The sequence below is a fragment of the Pleurodeles waltl genome, chromosome 5, assembly GCF_031143425.1.
Source record: "Pleurodeles waltl isolate 20211129_DDA chromosome 5, aPleWal1.hap1.20221129, whole genome shotgun sequence".
In the NCBI taxonomy this organism is placed as follows: Eukaryota; Metazoa; Chordata; class Amphibia; order Caudata; family Salamandridae; genus Pleurodeles; species Pleurodeles waltl.
In genome coordinates, this window is record NC_090444.1 from 434,252,178 (window position 1) to 434,269,172 (window position 16,995).

The following is a 16,995-nucleotide window of genomic DNA, read 5'->3' on the forward strand; positions in this document are numbered from 1 at the left end:
GCTGCACTGGTCCTGTCTGCTGGCTGTAGGGGTGGTATGGGATCATCATCCTCATCTGATTCAGAATCAGATATTTCCACAGGTATGCCCCTGGTGGTAGCTATATTGTGCAAGATTGCACAAGTAGCCACTATTCTACATGTTGTCTCTGGGCTGTACTGTAGTGCACCTCCACTTTTGTGGAGGCATCGGAAGCGACTCTTCAGCAGGCCAAAGGTGCGCTTCACCACGTTGCGGGTTGCCCTGTGTGCTGCATTGTATCTCCATTCAGCAGCTGTATTTGGATTTAGGTAGGGTGTCATCATGTAGGTGCGCACTGCGTAGGCACTGTCTCCTGGAAGGGACAGAGGGTATAATGAGTAACTGAGGCATTTGACGTCACACTGCCATCAATGCACCAGTGTTCAGAGGGACAATACCTAGTAGATATCCTTCACCAAACTCCCCAGCTAGCAGTCTTGTGTGAATGCCGCTGTGGCGAAAGATGTATGAGTCATGGGTGCTCCCTGGGTACCTGGCCACAAGATCAGTTATGATGTATGAGGCATTGCATATCACCTGTATATTCATAGAATGTTGGTATTTACGGTTGCGGTGCACATACTCTGTGGCTGATGGTGGACAGATTGCAACATGTGTCCCATCTATGGCACCTAGGACGTGGGGGAACTGTGCTATCTGGTAGAAATACATTTTTGTCTGCTGTATATCCTCTGGGGTGTGGGGGAATCGGATGTACTGGTGTATTCTGCTCAGCATGGCGTTAATAAATGCATTGAAAAATCTACAGAGGGTACTCTGTGATACCCCTCCAGCTGCTGCTATAACCCCTTGATAGCTCCCTGAGGCAAGTAGGTGGAGGGAGCATAATACCTGCACATGGGTGGGTATGCTATGAGTCCTATGTGTTCTGCGCTGCAGTATGGGTTGTAGCTCAGCTATCAGGTTGAGTATCATGGCAGAGCTCAACCTATACCTCTCAAATATTTCCTCCTCTGTCTGGTCAAAAAGTGTAATGCACAATCTGAAAATGTGCTCCTGTCTCCTCCTCCCTTTCCTCAAACCTGCCAAGATCCTCATCCTCCTCGCCATGATGTAGAGTGCAGTCATTGTGGAAAAGAGTCTGAGGCATTCTGGGCCTCTTTATATAGGTTGCACCTGGTTACCACCTGGTTTCACCTAGTGGTATTTTGCATGTGCAAAATGCCATTCTGCGAAAAATCGCAATTTGCGATTTTTTGATGCATCGAATTGCGACTTGGTTTTGCGATTGGCATTTTGCGCCTCGCAATTTCCTACTTGAAATACCAAATCGCAAACTGCGACTCACAAAACTAGGTCGCAATGCAAAAAATCGCAATTTTTGCGATTTCTTATTTTTGGTCTGCGAATGCCTTTCAAGCATCGCAGACCACGTTTTTGCATTCGCAAACGGCCAAATTTAGCGATTCGCACCGTTTGCGAATGCAAAGCGGTTTTGTCAGCGGCAGCATTTTTCAGCCAAAAACAATATTGATGAATTGTAAGTCGGTCATCCGTTTACAACTAACAAGCCCAAATTGCAGTCCTAATCGGCCAAAAACATGTTACTGCCAAAGTCATCACAAGATGTTTATGGAATTTCGACCCATATAAAGGAGAACCATATGGAATGGCCAGAAGAAATTTTGATCTAAACGCTTCCAGTACTGAATCTTCAGATGGGCTGTTCCAGCTGATGTAGTTGGTACTACAGATAACATGCCCTATTTTCCATGGCCTGGCATTCTGCCTTTTGACTCATAATGGGTTTTTTTGCCAGACACCCAGATTTTGATAGGCGTTGACCTGGTTGATTCTCTCTCCACCGATCAACCACTTAGAGGTTGACTCGAATTTAACAAAGGAAACAATTTCTGTTTTATTCACGTTCGGTTTCGATTCGATGGCTACATTGCACTCATGCAGTCCACCAGTAAACATGACAGGTCGATGTGGGTGTGGTCAGAAAGGACTGTACCACCAGCCCACTGAAGGTCTGGTACATGCACGGCAGCTGTGTATAAATTAAAAAAAAAGTAATGGTGCAAGTCAAAGCCCTGCTTAAGCCCATGGATGGTGTAGATTTCACCGGCTACTGAAGTACAATTTCCTGTCTTCATCAACACCCAGGTTAGTAGAGGCTCGGGAATGCCCCATGTGCATAGTTTTCCCCAAAGTACTGTTCTCTTTACTTTGCCAAAAGCTGTTCTAAAATCTAAATAGCAGATGTAAGGAGGCGAGCTGCTATCAATTGCTTTCTTTGCCATTCATTTCATTCCATTGTGTTATCAGTGGTTTGGGAACCCTTCCGTGCAGCGGTCTGGAGTACAGGTAGAAGAAGCTCCTTCTCCTTCGGCCATTTTTCGAGGTGAGAAATCAAGATGCGTGCACACATTTTTACGTCGCTATCAAGTAAGACAATGCTTCTGTAGTTTTTGAGATCGACTTCCCGTTTTGGGGAGCGGGTGTAGAATGTAACCCTTTCAGGAGCCAGGGATTGTCGCTGCCTCCAGAATGATCATTTCCAGAACTACGATTTGGTTCTGAATATCGAAATGGGAACACCATTTGTGCCAGGGGCGCTATTTCCCTGGTATACCTCTAATGCCTTACCAATCATTTTTTCAGTGATAGTCAATGTTCCGGCATAAGCCTTGGATTCGATGTAGCATTTCAATTGTGTATCGAAATGAAGCTCTGATACAAAATGATTCACAGTCTCCGCATTACTGATATTATGTTTCTTTTTCGTATATTCCAGTGTTCCTATTAATCCCCAAAAGTTCTTCGAGTTGTGCGATTCTGCCCATTTCTTGATATTGTGCTGTCTTTTCAATTCACACGCGTTTTTCACTGCGGCTCTTGTGTTCCTTCTCTGCTCTTACCTCATTGAGCTCTATCAGTTGTGATATCATTCTGTTCTTAACATACCCCCTCTTAAGGGGATGTAGATTAATTTTCATGACTTCCAGCTCCATGGTATACCAAGTAATAGTATGTTGATAATGCCTTTTTTATTATCCATATTTACATAAAAATTGAGTAGGTAGGAAAGGGTGTCTTGCCCACCATTAATAATAACAGAATCTATTTTCAAATTCATTATTTTTTTAATAATGTTTTTTTTCAAGCAAATGTATCCAGCCTTCACATTCCTTTCTCGAAGGTTTGTTCCATTTAATTTTTCTCGAGATGGGTTCCACCTCTTTTTCTGCTGTTGTTTGTAGGTTTTTATGTGTGATCGCCCAAATACTTTAATCACCTGGGGACACAGATCTATTTCTTTTCTGTTCATTTGAAAATATTCAATCTGCTGTAATAGGTATGGGAGTATACTCTAAAAAAATTCCTTTTGAGGCCACAGAATGTGATGGCTTAACTCGAATATCCGGTAAAAATTGGGCATTCAGTTTTATTACTGGATTACTAAGAGGTTCAACCACAAATTATGGCTAGTGCAGCTCAATGGTTTGTAGTCAGATTTCATCAATGGTATCCCCCAAAATCTTTGCGGTTCTTTCACTGGATTGGGGAGAAGATGCTTATGTTCTGGCACATCATTTAAGTCTCCAGTTATTAGGAACTCGGCATTGACTGACTGAAGCAGCTATTTCTCAAAATGTTTGTGTAGTTCATTGTGCATGATTCATTTTCATAGCGTACATGACTGGATATAGGTGATATATATCCAAGTAGGGAGGTGAGTGGCTCCTTGAAACATCAGAGACCAATGTATGGTTAGACTCAATCGGCAAAACTATTTTGATGTTTTCTAATCTCGTGGTCATTAGGGTGACTAATCTTCCAGAAAAAAAGTCCCTTGTCAGACAATTTACTGCTGATTTAGTACTGGATGTATAACCTTGAAGAGCAATCTCATCCTTCACCCGGGTTTCCTGTAAGCAGATAATGTCATAATCTTGTACAATATTTTAAACTTCTAGGTTTGTTTTTAGCTGATTCACCCCTGCTATATTCCTTGACAGAACTGACAGCTTTTGTTAATTTCTTATCAATGTGTCTGGTCTGATATAACTGTAGCTATGTCATACCACTTGCAGATGCAAGTATACCAGGAAGCCACGTCCAAACGTCTTTATTGATTTTATAAGATACATGTATTTTTTCATTGTATTTTCTTTTGCGTTTGAGTGGGAAGAACACAATAATGTTGATGATATTATTGTGTTGTAATGGATTAACAAGAGTGTTTCTGAGAATGGATTTTGACTTTACTCTTCCATTTGGGAATACCAAGTTGGAATTATTGGACTGGCTTTGTAAAGGGGACGGGTAGTTGTTTGTGACCTGAGCTCCTACACCTATTCCCCAGTTTAAAAACACAGTTTTGTGTTTGTAAATCAGTAGAATAATTTCCTCTGAGGCACACACAATTTTGGTTGATTTAGAAGCAAATTCCCCTTGTTTTAGTACGGGGAATTAATTGTACTGATTATACATCAGTAGTTTTTATGATAGCCAAAGTTGGAACTGTTGCAAACAAACAAAGTAACATTCCTCTACTGAGGATATTGTGTGAGCCCTCGCTTTTGTCGAGTGGGGAAAGATAATCACACAATTCTGTGCCATTTCATGTTATAGAGTAATTATGAGGGCTGCCGTGATGGAGCTTTTTCTCCCCTCTGTCTAGGCAATCAACTGATCTTTTCTGTGATGAACTGAGTTAAGATTTGGGTCTCAGCTCTAGCTTCCTTAACTGTTATTCCCCTTTCTGACTGAGTTTAGGGTTGTCACAATATAAGATAATTATTTTCCTATGAGAGGTTATAGATTATTATCTCCTCGTTAGGTTTATGGGTTTCTGTGAAGTTTCCTCCGTCTGAACTGTCTTCACGACCTGTAACGTTATGTTCTGTTCTGTTATGTTTTGTTATGTTACATTATGTTATGTTATATATTATGTTTTGTTAATTTGTTTAGTGCACTAATCTCCTGAGAGGGTATCCAGGTGCTTGGGCAAGGTGTACAGGTGTGTGGTCCCAAGGTGCTCATATGAGGAGCCAGGGCTTCAGCTTCTTGTGGAATTCAGTAAGTGAGGAGGAGACGCTGATGTGTTGTGGGAGGTTGTTCCATGTCTTGGGTGCAATGTAGGAAAATGCGCGATGATAGTATTCTTTTGCCTGTCAGAATCCGCTTTAGTTAGTTCACACAGGACTCTTCAATTTGAAACAGATTTTTGTATCTGGAAATCAGATGAATCTGCTTCTATGTATGTTAAACCATCACGTCTGTCTTCCAAGGTGGTGGAGTCAATGATTATTTGCTCGGCTGGACCTCTTGGGTTGCCATGGTTCTTTGTGGATGATGATCATCAACTTTATTTTCATTGTTATTTTTGGTGACCTCTTTTTTGACAATACTCGAGTGTGGGCATAGTTCACTTTATGATGACATTATTGTGGCATTTGAATCATTGACTAGGTGTACTACTTCATGGCCTGGATCAGTGAATAACAATATTGATTGGTCATTCCTTATTTGGTATATCTTATACAGGCATTTCATTCAGTGCTGGAAAGAAGCAACGTAAACGTTTTTTTGATTAGTAATCATTAGCTTATTTTGCTTTTTCTTGTTGTTTCTGGACAGCCGCTTGTGATACTCTTACAATTCCTTTACTTTTCAAATATCAAGCTTAATGGATTCCAATGCTTTTTTGATTCTCCATTGACAATAGGTTGTGATATGGTTATGTTACCTGATGGAGCCTGAGTCTCGGCCTGCAATTCACTCAATAATAGATCAGAAGAGCCCACAAACCTTACTGAAATGGTTTCTGATTTGTGTTCTTTATTGGACTATACAGAACCTCTGTTAAGTCTTCAGGTATGTATTTTTTATTTGGAGTTGGAACCATTCCTATATGAGTATTCAGTGTTAATCCATCAAGCATATTGTGTTGGATCATCTGCCATGAAGAGATCATTTTCGGTAATGTTCCAAGTTACTCTAGGACAGTATCACAGAAGCAGTGCTTTTTATGTTCAGACTGCAACTATGCAATGTTCGAAATAGATTCTGGTTGGATCAACTTTTCCTTAAACTCCTGCATTTGGAGTGCGATTTTGAGTAAAATGTCTATTTAGGTATCCATTTGCAATTATTGAAGATTTAAGACTTCACCTGTTGTTGTCAATAAAGCTGACATTGAGTTGAGTGTGGTTGCCAGTGAATCGTTACTGGCTAAACTTGCTCCTAAGCTTTCATTGAAATATGACTCCATGATCATGGTTTCAAATATATTGTGGGATCCGTTCAATACTATGGATATTTCGTGATCATATTTATATTCTTTGGGCATTAGGTTACCCCTACTCTTGGCTAATATTCAGGTCCACTTTTTACGAGCCATTACTACATTGGAGATTACCCTACGTGTACTCAATGTGTCATCTGTGCCACTAAATGATTTTCCAGGCTGTACATTGTACTTCTGTTGTTTTCAGTGTTATCCGTTATTGCTATTGCATCAACACCAATTAATTCACAAGGTTTATTCATGACTGAGTTTGAAAAATACTGGTATTGGTTTTACAATTATTCTCAGGCTCCAATACCAAAGCATTAACATTATGGTAATTTAGATGTTTATCTAGATGATCAATTAGTGTTGTATGTGAAAGTTATGTACCCTGGGATTTTTGTATTTCAGACTAAACTGAACGCCTCTTAACATGGGAGATGGTTCTATCGCCAGGCACACAAAGTGCGTCTTCTGAAAGATCCCCTAATTTGACAGGTTGCACAGAAAGTACTTTACTCCTGCATCATGACTGAGAAGTTACAGAGCAATCAGATGATGAGTACAATATCTGACTCAATTCATCTTTCAGGGAGACAGTAGCTCTGATGATCTGTGGCCAAGCTAAGTAAGGTGGGTCAAAGAAGCTGCAACAATTGACTGATGGCTATTGCTGCCAAAGCACTCAATATTTTTAAGTCCAAGCCATTTTAGCAAACCATAACTAAAAATTGATTCCCGAGAAGTAATCGAGGTTTATGCAAATGCCTCACTCCTCTCACAGATTTTATTTGTGGAATTTGTGACAAGGGTCTCGTCCCAAGCAACAGGAGAATTTCACTGAAGTTATAATGCCTTAGCTTTATAGAATGAATCCCAGATTTGAAGAGGTGTTAGATGCTATTTCAATGAATCCCACATATCACATTTATTTAAAGAGCCTTAAACTTTTCATCTTTAAAACTGCCAACCCTGCAAGCATGGGTTAGGTGAAGTTTAACAATCCATGAGTTCAATCCCAAAACAGAACTTTCAATTGTTCAAGAGAAAAATAATTATTCTTTTTCTATGCGAGGAGGTCCTCTTGGTATTTAAAAAAAGTTAAACAAGACTAGTGCATTGAAGCAAGTGCATAACCGCTTCTAGGCATCAAACCACGTTTAGAAGGGATTCATGCTTGTGGAAAGAGAAAGATTAAAATCGTTTTTCCTGTCTCTTTAAAGCCTACACAGCACTTGTCAATGGTCTTCAAATAAGCCAGACTACCAACGTATTCAGTCTACAGTTTTGAAAGCACCAATCAAATACACACATTTAGTACATCCCACCTCCAATTGCCCTCTCATATAACGCAGCACCATTTCCCCATCATTTATTTCCCGCCTTTTGCCTCCTTTCCTTTTTCTAATCTCCCATCGCTGTTGTGCTTTCCCTAAGAAACCACTTCTCTCATATATCCAACACGTGTTCAGGGTATACAGTTTCTATAGTCAGGCATTACAAGGCAGGTCAGTACCATGCTTGGCATTTTCTGTGGACGGGTGAGGGTACAGGATCGTAAGAAGGTTTAGGGATGGGATAGAGGAGGGGTGGTAAGGGGCTTCTCAGGTTAACAAATAGGTAAATGCATGGGTTGTAAGTGTTTTAAGGGTTCAGGGATGAGCAGGTTAGGAAGTAGTAAGAGGTTTTTAACAGTGGCAGCTCGCAGGAGGGAAAGGGGTGGGACGGGCAGCGTGGCACGTGGCGGGGCGAGGGACAATAAAAAATATATATAATATATATTTTTTAAACTTACCTTTCCCGCCGCGCCGCTCTGATACGCTCCTCTGTCCTCCACTGCAGGCACAGGCTCACAGCCTGCCCTGCATCCGGTCCTAACGCTGCTTTCATACTGCTGGCAGTATGAAAGCAGCATTAGGATTGGACGGAGCGCCCAGCTAGGGTGCTCCAAGGCAGAGTGAGAATCTCTGCCTGCTGTCTCCAACCCGGCAACGCAGGGCCGCTTTAGAGAGAACCTAGTGTGCATGTGTGTTTGGCCGGCCCAAGACGGCCGGCCAAACACATGCGCATTCCTGTCATCACCCAAGGCCCGCCCCTTTTACAAGAAAACAATAGTAAACATATTTTATTATTGTTTTCTTGTAAAAGCTTTGCAGCTGCTGCTGGTAGTGGTGGTGGTGGGGGGGGGGGGCAATGTCCTCGGTCATAGCAGAGGAGCCGACCCTGGTTTTTAAGGTACAGGAATGGGTAAGGGTATGGGATAGTAAGGGTTTTTAGGGTCAAGAGAAGATTAAGGAGTTGTAAATAACTTGTATTTAAAACGAAAATGTGTTTTTCATAGGAAATTATTTTTCTAGCAGGGTTTTGGTGAGATTTTGAAGGGGATCTATAAAAGGACAGTGGTAGTGATTCACAGAGATTTTTTAATGAATAGGTTTGACTTACCCTTAACTTTAACTTACTCTTTCCTCACATTTACTCCCTCAAGAAAGCTTAATGAATCAACCGGTCTTGTTTTGTTGGAGACAAAAAAGGTGTATCTTCATGCATTCATACCACCAGTTCTGATTACAGAGATTCAATTCAAAAGCAGATCTAAAAGGTATATAAGTCACAGTTTTTCACAGCTTTCTAGGCAGACACCTGGAAAGTTATGCGGCGTTTTACTGCGTAGGCATTGCTGGGATGCCAAATCCTGCGCAATTCTGCACTAAGGAAAGGAAGTACAACTGTGCAATAGCATTTTATTTGTTTTTTTCTTTCACCATGGAGAAATTGCTTTACCTATACCCCTACCTTTATGACGGAAAACTTCTTGAGTCGGGCCTGTGGTAATTTTGACTCTTGTATGATTTTTGTTGGGAAGTTCATATTTTAAGTAAGTGTGTGAATTCGGAGGGGGAGGAAGGGTGATTGACAACTTTTTAAATCAATTTCTGTGTTCTCATTCAGTTGTCACGACTTGTGATCCTGGGCAGGAAATATACTTGTGACATTTAAGGTACATAAGCAACATTCAGAGAGTTTTTTTTTTTTATTGAGCATTTTACAATATAAAAAAATACAACAAACAAACTTGCCAGTTATCATCCTTAGTATGTTACATATGGTATGCTATTAGGTGTCATATAAAAAAGAACGTGTTACGATAGTCATCATGTCAATATTGATAGAGTTTACAAGCCTCTAGCCTGGGCACAAGGGATCAGAGGGCCACAACATTCTGCTATAGTATGTAGAGAGAGCAGCAACGGAAGAAAACAGGTTAGTAGCCAGGCACATGCTAACGATACGGGACCCACTCACATGATATGAAAGGAGAAGAGTGCGATGTATCCCCAACTGCCCCACCCCTCCCAGGGGTTATTCACTTAGAGTATCACCCTCCGATCCCCTGCTCTGATGCTCCCGAGCCCAACTCACAAACGGATCCCAAATGTCATGGGGTCTAGAAGCAGCCGGCATTAACTCCCAGAATGTAGTTAACTGTGTGTGTCCATAAGTTACATCAGCCAGCCAATCTCTCACCACGGGTACCCTCTGCCTACCACAGTGGATCGCCACCCGACGCTTAGCAAACAGGTTCAGGGTATACAGTTTCTATAGTCAGGCATTACAAGGCAGGTCAGTACCATGCTTGGCATTTTCTGTGGACGGGCATTAGGCCCGTACACAGCCACGAATACTACCGAAACACCACACACAATGCCCTGTACCCAAACATATCGCCCCTCAGGGTCGCACCGGACATCGCCCTCACGCCAGTCCAACCTGCGTCGTATCAATATCGCCACCCCCGAGCATAGTTGGAATAGATAGCTGAATAAACATGCCCCCATCTGGTGTGGCGTAGTCTACGGGCAGGGGCGGTATTCAGATGAGTTTCCTGCAGTAGGCAGACATCCACACCATGCCGTACCAATATGCATGCACCAACCTAGCCTTCCTGTGGTCGTTGAGCCCCCTAACATTCCAGGTGAGACAGTTCAAGGTTTTATCTACTCTTAACATTTCTCATACACATCATGTAGAGTGCAGGAGGGCATGCAGACAGTGACCCTACTGTACGCTCAAAACACCATACAAATAGCAAATGATAGATATTGGCAATAAACAACAAGATAACAACCCCCATCAGCCACCCCCCACCCACTCCAACCCCCCCAACCGGGTCGTAGAATAACCATCCCCATACTATCCCCAAAAAGACATTTTGATAAACAAGGGAACATTCCCGAGAGGGTGTGGCGATGCCAGCTACTTCCCCGTATGAAACGGGGTGGCCGGAAGATCTGCAGGGGATCCTCGCCGCTCAAAACCTTATAATTTGGATCTATCTAGAATAGCAGGTGACGGAGATTGAACCACAAACTACCCATATGCACCACCCCCTCAAGCAAATAGAGGTCACATTTAAGTAAGAGACATTCCCAAAGGATATAGTAGATTGGGCCCGCGTTCACTCATTGTCACTGAGCCTGCTATCCATTTTCTCAGCAGCCTCTCTTGAGCGTTGTGCGGATTTGCGTCCCACATGTTTGGCGAACTTCATCGCTTCCTTGGCATCTGTGAATATGTGGGCAGACCCCTCAAAGGACACCTTTAATTTAGCCGGGTAGAGGAGGGAGTACGGGACCTGCGCCTGCAGTAGAAGTCGCTTAGCAGGCAGAAACTCCCGGCGGGCAGTCTGCACAGCCGGGGTGAAGTCAGGGTAAAAGGAGATGCTGTTGCCCTTGTGCGTGGTGGAACCTCTCTGCCTCGCTAGTTTAAGGATCAAATCACGGTCTTGGTAGTTCAGGATTCTCGCAATTATAGGCTGGGGCGATAATCCAACAGGGGGCCTCTTGCCCAATGACCTATGTGCCCTCTCCACCGCGAACATCGCCGAAAGGTTACGGTCAAATAGTTCATGTAGGAGTTCCGTGATGTATGTTTTCATCTTATTTATGGCAGTGGTCTCTGGGATCCCCGTGATACGTAAATTGTTGCGCCGGGACCGCGCTTCCAGGTCCTCATTTTTGGCCTGGATTATTCTCAGCAATTTGTCCATGTGTAGGAGCTGGTCCCTCGTTTCCATCTGAAACTCGTGACAATCAGACTGGCGAGCCTCAAGCGTGTCCAACCTCGTCTCATGTGTGGTCACCTGTATTTTCACAGAGTCTAACTGACTGGTAAGATTGTCCAGTTTAGTGTCGATATTCCTGAGGCTGGAGCGCATCTCCAGCATCAATGTGCGCAAATCTTCTCCCTGGTCATCGGCGACTAGATCGCGCCCCTCCGCCGCCTGGGGCACCTGTTCCGACTTTCCCTGACGTGCAGAGCGCTTGTTATCAAAGTTCAGCTTCGGCTGCTTAGTATCATGTTTCCCCATGGCAGCTAGAGATCCACCAGGTCACGCCGCGAGCCACCAGCCGGGCCAACAGCCACCTCCGCTTCCAAGTAGCCGCAGCAGGGGACCACTACCTCCTACACGGCGCTCACACTGACTGATTCCTCACTAATGAACCCCGTAGTCGCCGCCAGCACCTCCACTTGGTTCCCATAGATTGTCTCTCCGCGGTAGACTAAAGCCTTTGCCAGGATGTAATCAAATGTCCACTATGTCATCCATCACCTCAGATCGACGGGGGGGAGGCCCTTCATAAACCCCCCGCACACACGAGGCCGCCTGACCCAACTGTTCACCTTCAGCCTCCAGCCCAGCAGTGCTTGCTCGCAGGACCCCTGTCTCCTCACCTCTGCATCCCTGGAGCACACCACCTGCGTCGCCCGGGTATACCAGGCACTACCACCACCACCGGTGCTCCAGTTGTCTTCACCAGTGCGCCCACTGCATATGTTGGGACCCGCGTCTATGCCCAGCCGCACACAAGTTCCCGCACCGCCTCACTCTGAGGCCTGTGTTTTGGCTCATAAATGGCGGCTGTCACCTCCAAATTCTGCCGTCACAGCTCCCACCGCAAGCACAACGACGGTGTTCAGCGGGCCACCTCCGTCAGACGGGGTGCAGCCCTGGTGTCGCTCCTGTGACTTTTTGTTTTTAGGGGTTCCTCGTTCCTGCTATTGTCGTCCGCGCCGGCGGACAGCGACCCGACCTCTGAGCCGCCACCCAGCCACGCGGCTCCAAAAAGCTCCGCTCCTTGGCGGCCCGGAGGCCGCTCCAGCCCCCCCGGCACCCGCAGGAACCCTTGGGCAGCCTTTATCTGTGCCGGGATCCACAGCGTCGCGGCGCTGCCCTCGCGCGGGCCCCGCCGCCGGTTTGCGTCCCGGCCCCGAGTCTCAGCTCTCCCAGCAGCGTGCTCCAGCAGGCGTTCCGTCGGGTCCGTCTGTAGGCCGCGCGGTCCCCAGTTCCTTGTAGGCATTAGGATATAAGCCTCTCGTATCGCCGCCTGTGCCGCACCGCCACCTGCAAATTTTTACTGGTCCTGACAGCTACGGCTCGCCCCCAAGTGAAGGATATTTAAAGGATTACGTTCCGGCCGGCGGAGCTCACTCAAAGAGCGGCCATCTCGCTACTCAGCAGGCCACGCCCCCCAACATTCAGAGAGTTAACATTAATTTTTTTAAAGGCAAAATTATCTTCTTTATGTGTGACCCTATTTAATCAAAACTATGAAGTCACAAAACAATATTAATTCATCAATTAATCATTAATAAATCCTATGAAGTGACTATAAAACAATAAATGTTTTAAGAATCCCAAACTGTATTTTACTATCACCATTCCCTTGGATAGATCACCATTCTATTCAATTTCACCTTCTGCTAGGAAAATTGATCTGCCTCAAAACTTGCTTCAAGGTATTGAAGAGAAAAGGGTTGAGCGATCTCTAACTGGGATCAACTTATGCCTACATGTGGTCCTATATTTAACTACAAATCCTGAATTAAACCATAGTGGCATGTTTATATTTACCATTTCCTTCATATAAATAAAATCTGCCTATAATGCTCTTTTCCTCGAAAGAAAACGTCAAGCTGAGCCCCATTCTGTATCTTAATAGACAGAACATCACCATATCACCATATGGGACCACCAAAGGTGTAGGAGAGTCTCGGCAATTTGTAGTCTCCTACTTAGGTCAATTATGGCTGCTGGGTCCAGTCCTAAAACCCGGCCGTGCTCCAGGCATGCGTAGGATCCTGACCTTGCAGCGTTTGCAGCTCAGTCCTTTATTAGTTCCCCTCAGGAGGAATGGAAGTCTCACCTCCTTCAATATGAATCAACAGGACAAGCACCGTCCACCCATATTAATGCAAATAATTTCCCCTAAATGCGAGTGTTTGCCCAACCTGTTGAAACCACAGGGACCTGAGGGCAGTTTGAGAAACCTGACATGAGCAAAAATACAGAGAGAACAAATATCGTCGTGATCCCATTGGTTTCTTCCCTTCTATATGAGGTCTGTTCACCAAATGAATGTGCACATAACATGATCAAAGACCAACAGACTGGAAGGTCTGGCTGGGCACCACTTTCCCCAAATCTGTCCCAATCTCTGACTCTTGTAGATGCACTCTAGGCCCACTGAATGTGGCCTTCCAATAATGAAGTTTAGAGTGGCTTTACTCATTTGGGAGGGATACGATTGTTCATGTAATTCTGGGCTGTCCACAAACCAGGTGGAGGCACTGCTAAAATGATTGGTCACTGAGGAACAGCTAACCTGGGCACGCCCTGTACTGTATTAGATTATGCGTCTCAGCAGGAGAGCACTTCGTGATCAATTAAGCTTCTAATAAAAGATATGCAGAACTCTGAGTGTTGTGGAGCAGCAAAGGAAAGGCAAAAGAAAAATGATGGAAGAAATGAGAAGAGGAGGACAAATTAATTATATATGTAAGTGAAACAGAGAAAAGAGAATAGACGATAAAGAGCAAATAAAATGGAGTTAACTAAGCAAAGGCATGAAAAAGTGGAAAGAACGAATAAAATAAATAAAATTACGAGAATGGCGGGTGAAAATAACGCGGTAAAGAAGAGAGAAAGAACGAAAATTGAAAGGACGGAATTCAGTTATAACTTCAGAAGAGGGAAAGAGAGAAAATGAAAATAAAGAGAGGGACATATTTTCCATAGTCTAAATTTCAAGCAGCTGTGCCATTCTCCTTTGACCTGAAACTAAACAGCAAATAGGAAAGGCTAGTGCTTCATATACAAAGTGTCTCAGCTGGAATACAGACTAAATAGTGGAACAAAACTTTTGTGCCAGGACTACATCTGGAAGCCAAACGAAAAATTATGTATCTAGTGTTCCCGGGAAAATCTCTTGTTGCATTCATGCCTGGTTGGTTGATTTGTCGCATATGTTGGCTCGGAGGGACATCTTCATTGCTTATGACGTGAGGTTATTCTCAAAGGGGATGAAAACACCCTGGGAAGAGAAGGCATTAGCAGTAGGTTGGAAGGATGCCATGGGCTCTGGTGCAAGCAAGGAAAAGTACCCCTTTGACTGCTGTTGTGGTTGTAAAATACAGCAATTATCAGGGTTCAATGGACCCTCCGGGCTCTGGCCCCGGTGCCACTCCACCTGCTGCACCAATGGTAGCTAGCCCCTGACAACTGGTGCTTCAGTGTCCCATGTAATGTTAGAGGGAGGATTGGGAAAGGTGACATTACAAGGAAGAGATGCTGTGCACAAACCTTCTGTATACTCAGAAGAGATGCACAGTCTTTCTGTATTATGTAGTCACAAAATGTGTACGTATAGTTTCCTACAGCGGAGAAGCACTTTAAACTACTCCTGTGACGGCAGAAGTACGGGCCTTTTTAGGATGATAAAGGAAGAGGGCAGACAGCCCTGTATTTTATGGTGGTGTGACCTAATACGTTTCCTTGTAGAGAAATCTACAGTTCTGCATGGTTTAATCATGAAAATTTTCTGCTTGGTGCAAATCAGGAGAACTTCTGAAAGAGATTTAAAGGAGTACTCTTGGGATTGTTTGTGAATACCTACAACGTCAGAAATCTTCCACAAATACATATACGGTAGTAGTATTCTCAGTTTTGTAACCTCGAACAGGGAATGAGGACCTTCTTGCCCCTCTTCAGTGTCTTAAGAACTTTTCAGCGCTTTAATTTGAGTACTGAAACATTCACACCAAGAATTACTTTGAAACATTTTAATAAATGATGTAGCTAGTGAGTTTAAACTTTCATAAAGTTTGCTATTTTTTTGTGAAGGGTAAGACAGGAAGAAGCCAAGAAAAAGCAGATCCGATCTGTCTTCCTTGACTCATGACACGACCAGCGGAAACCCTTGAGGTAATGGCCGCCTGCCCAAGTCATTACTAGGCACCCCTTATATCCCTAGTGGATTTGCTTCTACCTTTATAGCCAAAGTCAGCAAGACCACTTAGGAGGCAAATAAATCCTATACCATGGTTGATATGCTATGGACCTCCTCCCCTGCCCCCCCCCCCACAGCCTCCTCCCCAGGTCCTATCTCTCATCCCTGCTCATCAACGTTGATATGCTCCCATTAACTCATACACCCTGAGAAGCATCGGCTGATCTTACAAATGTAAACAGGTAATTACAACAACAATTCAGATTATTATCACAGACAGCACACCTAACATATAGTTAACTTTTCCTCGCCCTGAATGGAGCAAAAGAGAGGGCCTGGTACGAGCAGTTCCAGCCCATGACTGGCTTCCCTTTGAACAGCCTGCAGGTCTGTGGTCCCCACGATCCCACGTCTCACAAGCCTCAGCATCGAAAATCTGGGGATCGTTTTCGATTCAGATCTATTGGTCACCTCCAAATCAGTGCTCTAGATAGTGGTGTAAACCTACGATTGTCCACGCTCAGGAAGATCTTTTTGCTTGCGCAAAATAATAATTAAATCGAGCTGACAAGACATCTACTAATAGTACGAACGGCCAGAAGTAATATGATCTGTCCAGGGCTGCCAAGCATTGTACTACAAATACAAGATGGACATTCAGGAATGTAATGAGAAAAGTCCTCCACTATCTCATTTTTGAGGTGACGTTCCTACTTCGAAATCCTTTGAATATCCACAATGTGTAGTAGATCAAAGAATACCTGCACACCATGTTTTCACTGTAACCCAGCTAAGTGCCTTTGATCCTCAACCATCACTACATCAAGAAAAAAGCATTCATCATCAGAAAAAAAGAGACAGATCTCTTGGCACCCAAGGTCTCAGTCTTTAGAACTCCTTGACTCCCAGTGTCATAGAAGAAACAACCCACCTCCACTTTAGACAATTCCTAAAGACAGAATTGAACACTGACTTCAACTTCGTATTTACTGTTGAGTTATGTATTACAGCAAGCATTGCCTTTCGCAAGCACACATGCATGTAGTTTCCCATATATTGCAAAATAGCTGTACACCATGTCTCTACCAGTTCAAAACTGCTCCACTTTGCATATGTTAGCACTTTTCAGCCGATTCGCTGATGGAGAGCCCAGGGCTATTTTCTGTCTCAGTCCAACACTGATAAGTTCCCACTGCGTTCCTTAAAAATATATCTTCCTTTTTAAGTCCCTGCGGTCTTCGGTGTTAGAGACTCCTGAAGGAAATAAAATACACAAGAATGGACCAAACCACAGTATAAGCCCAATGCCAATGCCAATAGAAGAATACTCCACTGACAGTCATGATGCAGAGCGACAAGAAAGTTAAGAAGCTACTTCAAAAGACTGCGGCTCACTTACACACCTAATTTGCAGCATCATTG